At 34.9% G+C, this 6124-nt stretch overlaps 1 pseudogene; it reads right to left on the bottom strand.

The window, feature by feature from the left end:
• Positions 1-2119: 2119 nt before the first annotated feature.
• On the bottom strand, positions 2120-5915 carry LOC115997028 (annotated as a pseudogene).
• Between the last annotated feature and the right edge of the window lie 209 nt (positions 5916-6124).

The following is a 6124-nucleotide window of genomic DNA, read 5'->3' as shown; positions in this document are numbered from 1 at the left end:
TCTTAATGAGGGGGAAGAGGACATGAATGTTCGCTGTATATAGTGGGAAAATGAGTGGTAGTTTAACATAGAATAAATAACAAAGCCAAAATGCATATATATGTGGTTTGAAAAGTCCATAAAAACGACAAGTATTGAACAATGGAGTAAATTAAGTGTTAGAGCCTTTCAGGAAGAAAGTAAGATATTGACTTGACCACCAATATATATAGCTTCTTTGTGATTTCTTAATATATTCCTGGAAAGTTTGCTATACACTTGTTGGAAGATTCAAAATATTAATTCCTAACAAAGTCAAGCAGCCAGTCTGCTAAACAAAAGGCATTGCTTGGGTGGGTCCTGTTGCTCCCTACATACCTTTTTTTTTTTTTAATTGAATTCTTTTTATTTTATTTAATAATATATCTACCTTAGCTTATTCATTTTAACAACCAAAAACAACTTGTTTGCTTACATACACGCATAGTGGTTAAAACTTTCATTAATTATTTCAATAATCAAAGTTTAATACCGTAGCTTCAGGAGATAACTATGAACCATTCCTAATCTGAAAAACCTAACGGTTTTAAAGTAATAAGAAAGAAAAATTGTAATGAAATTTTTGTAAGTAGTTCAAACTTTAAGTGCAAGTAGCAACACAATAGAGTACTGCATGCAATGAAATGGTTCACCTTTGAAAATTTGTGGTTTAGTTTGTTTAATTTTATTTATTATTATTATTTTTTGGGTTTAGGGTTTAGGTTCTTTTTTTCTTTAATTTTCGTTAGAAGTTTATTTTAGAGTTTAGTAGTTATGGTTTACTTTTAGAGAACACCTAGCAACAATATAATATAAAGTACACCAAGCGATATCATTAATTGCACCCAGGCCAATGTGAATGTTCATTGCATTTAGGGTTCAAATTTTAGAATTTATGATATAATTTATTTATTTTTTAGTTTGGTTCATAGGTTCACCTTTCTTTTTTCCCAAGAGCTAATACACAAAATGGTCATTGACTATGTTGGTTTTTTATCGATTTCGTCCTAAATGACTTTTTTGAACTAATTTAGTCTCAAAATTGTGTATTGTTTGCTCAATATAGTCCCCTGTTTGGATTCCTATCAATGTGTTGTTAAATCCAAATATATTTATAGGTGGCAATCCACTTTAAGTATTTTTTTTATCAGAATATCCATTTTTAGTCCTACTATTATTGTGGCATGACCTTTTTGGTCTTTTATCAACAAAACAATTTAAAAATCGTTAAATATAAGGACATCTTCGTCTTCAATTATGGATTTTTTCAAAAAGAAAATACAATATATATATATATATATATATATATATATATATAGCGGGTCAACTTACTTTGTATAAAAAAGATCAAAATGTTTTTGTATTTAACGACATTTCAACGATTTTATTGACGAAACTAATCATTGAACTCACACTGACACTCACACCGTGGCTGACACTCACTCAATGATCAGTTTTTGATCGTTGAGACTCACGATGACTCCTGGTCCTAAAGGGAGCGAAAAGGCGCGAACTTCAAGCTATAAATACCTATTGGTGGTTATTTTCTAATTACTTTTGAAATTCTAAATTTCCCAGATAGATTCTTCTCTAGGAACCCTTCCAAAAACTCTTCTACATTGTAATCCATCAATCCTAGAAGATTTAGAGGAAGATTATATACATTGTACTTGCACATTACACATCAAATTCCAGATTCTTTCTTGCAATTAAATCTTAAAGTTAAGTTCTCTATTTCATATTCTTGCACTTATATTTCTTGAAGTTTTGAATTGCATGTGAGTATCAAGATTAGCCAATGCGCCTCTTACGCCTTTCCCTCCCCTTACCCCTTGTAGGTAATGGGCTCGAATCCTTCAAGCCACACCACTCTTGTTTGCGGGAAAGAATAATGCAAAGGGGACACAAATGAGAGTAATGCTTGTTAAGATTGCCAACTACTTCTTTATTATGAGCAACAATTGTGTATTGAGACACAAATTTGGAGTAACTCATTTATGAGCAACAATTGCGTACGGGATGCAAATGACCAATAGTAAAGGGGAGAGACTTTCTTTATTAACTTGAACAGTTACACACTTACACTCCAACTTATGCTATCCTAAACGGAGTAGACATGCTTTGGAAGCCTTGGCTCGATGCTAGTGGCGAGTGGGATTTTCTTTGGTGTACTAAGCCCAAAGATCTCTTCCATGTTCAGCTTATCTGGAGTCACATCATTAGGCAATTTCCAATTGAACCCATGTAAGAAGTTAGCCAAGCTAGCTTGAATGACCTTGAGGCCTAGGCTATAGCTGGGGCACATTCTTCTTCCCGCACCAAATGGTAAGAGCTTAAAATCGCACCCTTTGACATCAATATCATTTCCAATAAACCTATCAGGAATGAATTCATTCGGGTCGTCCCATAATGTTGGGTCCCTCCCGATGGTCCAAACGCTGACCAAGACTCGAGTGCCTTTAGGAATGTCATATCCAGCAACCTTGCAGTCCTCGCGGCAAAGGCGTGGAGCCAGCATCGGACCCACTGGGTGCAATCTCATAGTCTCCTTAACTATTGCTTGTATGTATGGAAGATTTGGCATGTCCTTCTCTTCTACCCATCTCTTTTGCCCGATCACGTGGTCTAGTTCATCTGTCGCCTTCTTGATTACCTCTGGCTTCTTTAGGAGCTCAGAAAATGCCCATTCCACTGTCACAGCAGAGCTCTCTGTTCCACCAGCCAACAAGTCCTAATTAATGAATAAACATATAAGTTCGGTTAGGAAGCATAATTGCATGTAGTCTGCTAAACTACAAGTTTTTTTTTGCCAAACACATTGTCTGAAATACAAACCTGGGTGAAACCTTTTACTCCATGCCTCTCAAGCTTGACTTCCAGGCTAGGATCATGAGCCAATTGGAGCAGAAGATCCACCATATCCTTAGCCACAAAACTGTCCCCCTCTGCCACTCTCCTAGCATTATGCTCATCAAGAACATGCTCCAAAAACCTATCGAACTTCTTGCTCAATGCCTTCATCCTCTTAATGTACCCTTGCAGGTCCAAGAAATCGATCCAGGGGATTGAATCACCGATGTTCAACACCCCATTGAGCAAGAACAACTCGTCTAACATCTTCTTGAATTCATTAGGGCTTACAATTGCTCCCTAAGACTCATTCAGGTAATTCTTTCCGAGCACCATCTGACTAATGATGTTCAAACTCAGGGTCGACAAATAATCCTTCAAGAGTATTGGGTGCCGGGTAGACGATGTGGTGTAGAGCTCACAGAGGATGGATTTCAATTCCTGGGAGCGAATGTACTCATAAGAATCGAGGCGCTTGGCGCTGAATAACTCCATAAGGCATATTCGACGCGCCTGCCGCCAGTACGGGCCATATGGGGACCAAGTAATATCGGAATAATTATACGTTGTGTACTTCCCTGCCGCAGTTTTGGGTCTGGAAACACATTACAAACAGCGTATTGATTACAATACGTAAGTAAATTATACTGTACGTGAGAATGTGGATCATATATAAATGTTTATTTTACATATAATAAAATAATTAACATTATTACCTATCAACAAAGTTGATGTCCATGGTTTTAAGGAAAATCTTGGCCATTTCAACAGAGGATCCGACGACCACCGGGAAGGACCCAAACCGGAGCTGCATAATGGGGCCGTATTTCTGCGACAAATCGTGGATGGAACGGTGAGGGAGGGTGCCGATGAGGTTCAAGTTTCCGATGATTAGGTGGTTACAGGATTGAACCCCGCTGGTAGGGCATTGAATATTTGGGCTGGAAAGGATTGGTAAAGTATGAAATAAGAAGAAGAAAAAAATAGAAGAAATAATGAAAGTTTAGGACTTATTATAGAAATACTATGTCTTATCCTGAATAAACTGTTTACTATTTATCAGTTTTGCGAAAATCTGCGTAGGCGCCGATTAATCGTCGCCTAGGCGCTAGGCGCCGGCCATCAGCCTAGCGTATAACTATAACCGGTGGTCTAGGCGGCCAGCCGGCTAGCTAGGCGACTGAATAGGCCACCTAGCCCGCTTAAGCGCCACTTAGGCGTTGACCGCCTAGGCCTCCTAGGCCGACTAGTCGGCCGATTAGCTATTTTTTTTTAATGGGTTATTTCACTCAAAATAACATAATTTTGAGCAAAATAATCCTAAATTGTTTAAACTCTAGATGTTTTTTTAGGTAATATTTAATATTTAATATTAGCTATTAAAGTATTAAATAGTTTATAATTATTACAATCATGCTATTTATATGGAAAGTGTATTATAATTTTTTTCATAAATAATAAATATTTTATTTCTTATTAAGATTACATTTTAATATTAACTCGACCTGACTTATAAATAAAAACATGTGAAACGATCTCATATGAACATTTTTCATAAATTGGTGTGTAGCAGTGTAGGTGGGTTACTTTGTTGTTGTTACATTTGTAAATCCCTTTCGTTAAGTTTTTGTTCGTTTTAATGTGCCAACAAGATGGGAGGAAGAGGAAATAAATAATTAAAAAAAGATTGTAGCCTTTTTACACTTTCAGTCTCTCACAAGTCTGTGAGAGTCGCGTGGCCGCTAAGAGCGCGAGCCCACTGCACAGTGCATACCTTTTCTTTTTTTTGAAAAATTGTAAAAATTAAGCTAGTGTTTAGTTGACAAGTTTTTAAAACATTATTATAGATTTTGATTATTCCATTAATTGTAAAATTTATTTCTTAATAAAATAATAAAAGTTTCATTTCCCTTTCTCCTCCTCCTCTTCCCTAACTATTAATAATCATTCATCTTCCACCCTACTATCAAACATATAAAATAATTTCACCAAAACTCATTGCGCTTACCAAATATTTGATACTCATTCTGATTCTGATTCTCATGTGCGATCAAACACACCATAACTCGTCCTAATGAATTAAGTTTTTTATTCCTCTCCGTACCTACCTCTTTTTCAGTTCAACTACTTTACTTTAAATATTCTATAAAAAAAAACTTCTTATAGGATTGCCCTTATCTCATCGTAAAAGTAACTAAATTTCAAAAAAAAAAAAAAAAAAGTAAAAATCATTAATTAAGTAAACTAAGCTTGTCATGACTACTAAAGATAAACCTCCAAATATTTATCTATATTATGATTATTATCGCCATCATATCCCTCTTCACATGGAATATAAGAAATACAATTGGCTTGAGAAGTCAAAACTCAAAACCAATGAAAAAAAAGTAAACTGGTGAGGTTTAAAGGAAAAAAGTAAGGCTAATCATAATCCTTATTGGGCGTTTGGTTGGAGAAAATTATAATTTCATTCCCATTTAATTTTCACATAATTTCGAAGACAAACAAACTCTTTCGTTTGGTTGGAGGGAATTGCAATTACATGAAATAGAAATTCTCTCATTTTCATGGAACTAGAATCCTATGTCCCCTTCGCCCATTGTATTTCAATTCCATGGATTTTAGGAAGAAAAAAAAAACTTTGAGACAAAATTACCTCTCTTTTTTAACCTAAAATTGATGGTTGGCCTCTCTCTTTCCATTATTGCGTCTCTTCTCTACTCTCAACCCAGAACGTCAATCAGTAGGCCAACTTCAATCGAATATGTTTTATCAAAACTCCCTTATCTATTTTACTGCTTTCGTTATGCAATTCTAAAGTTCATTTACAACATGCTACATAAATTTTTAAAAGTAAAATTTTAATTTGGTCATTTAGGATTAATAATAATAATAATAATAATAATAACCATTTTGGACTTTATACTACTTATTCCCTTTCAATTCCCATGTAAACCAAACATTGGAATTGAAATTCCCCGTAATTATATATTCTTGCAAACCAAACACTAGAATTTAAATTACCACTTTATTCTCACATTATTCATCTCCTATGAAATTACAATTTCTTTCACACCTAATTCGCTCAGTCCAACCAAACGCCCGTCAAATTTTATCACTTTCAAGGTGACGAGAATTTTTTTTTTAATTATTGTTATGTTGTGTTGTAAGCTTGCAACACAGATAAAAAGTGTCAAAATTGAAAGTTTAGAATTTTAATTTGAAAATGTAAAAAGTTTTAGTTGACAATAAGCTG

Source organism: Ipomoea triloba, chromosome 11, assembly GCF_003576645.1.
Source record: "Ipomoea triloba cultivar NCNSP0323 chromosome 11, ASM357664v1".
Lineage (NCBI taxonomy): Eukaryota > Viridiplantae > Streptophyta > Magnoliopsida > Solanales > Convolvulaceae > Ipomoea > Ipomoea triloba.
This window is presented reverse-complemented; position numbering and strand designations above follow the sequence as displayed.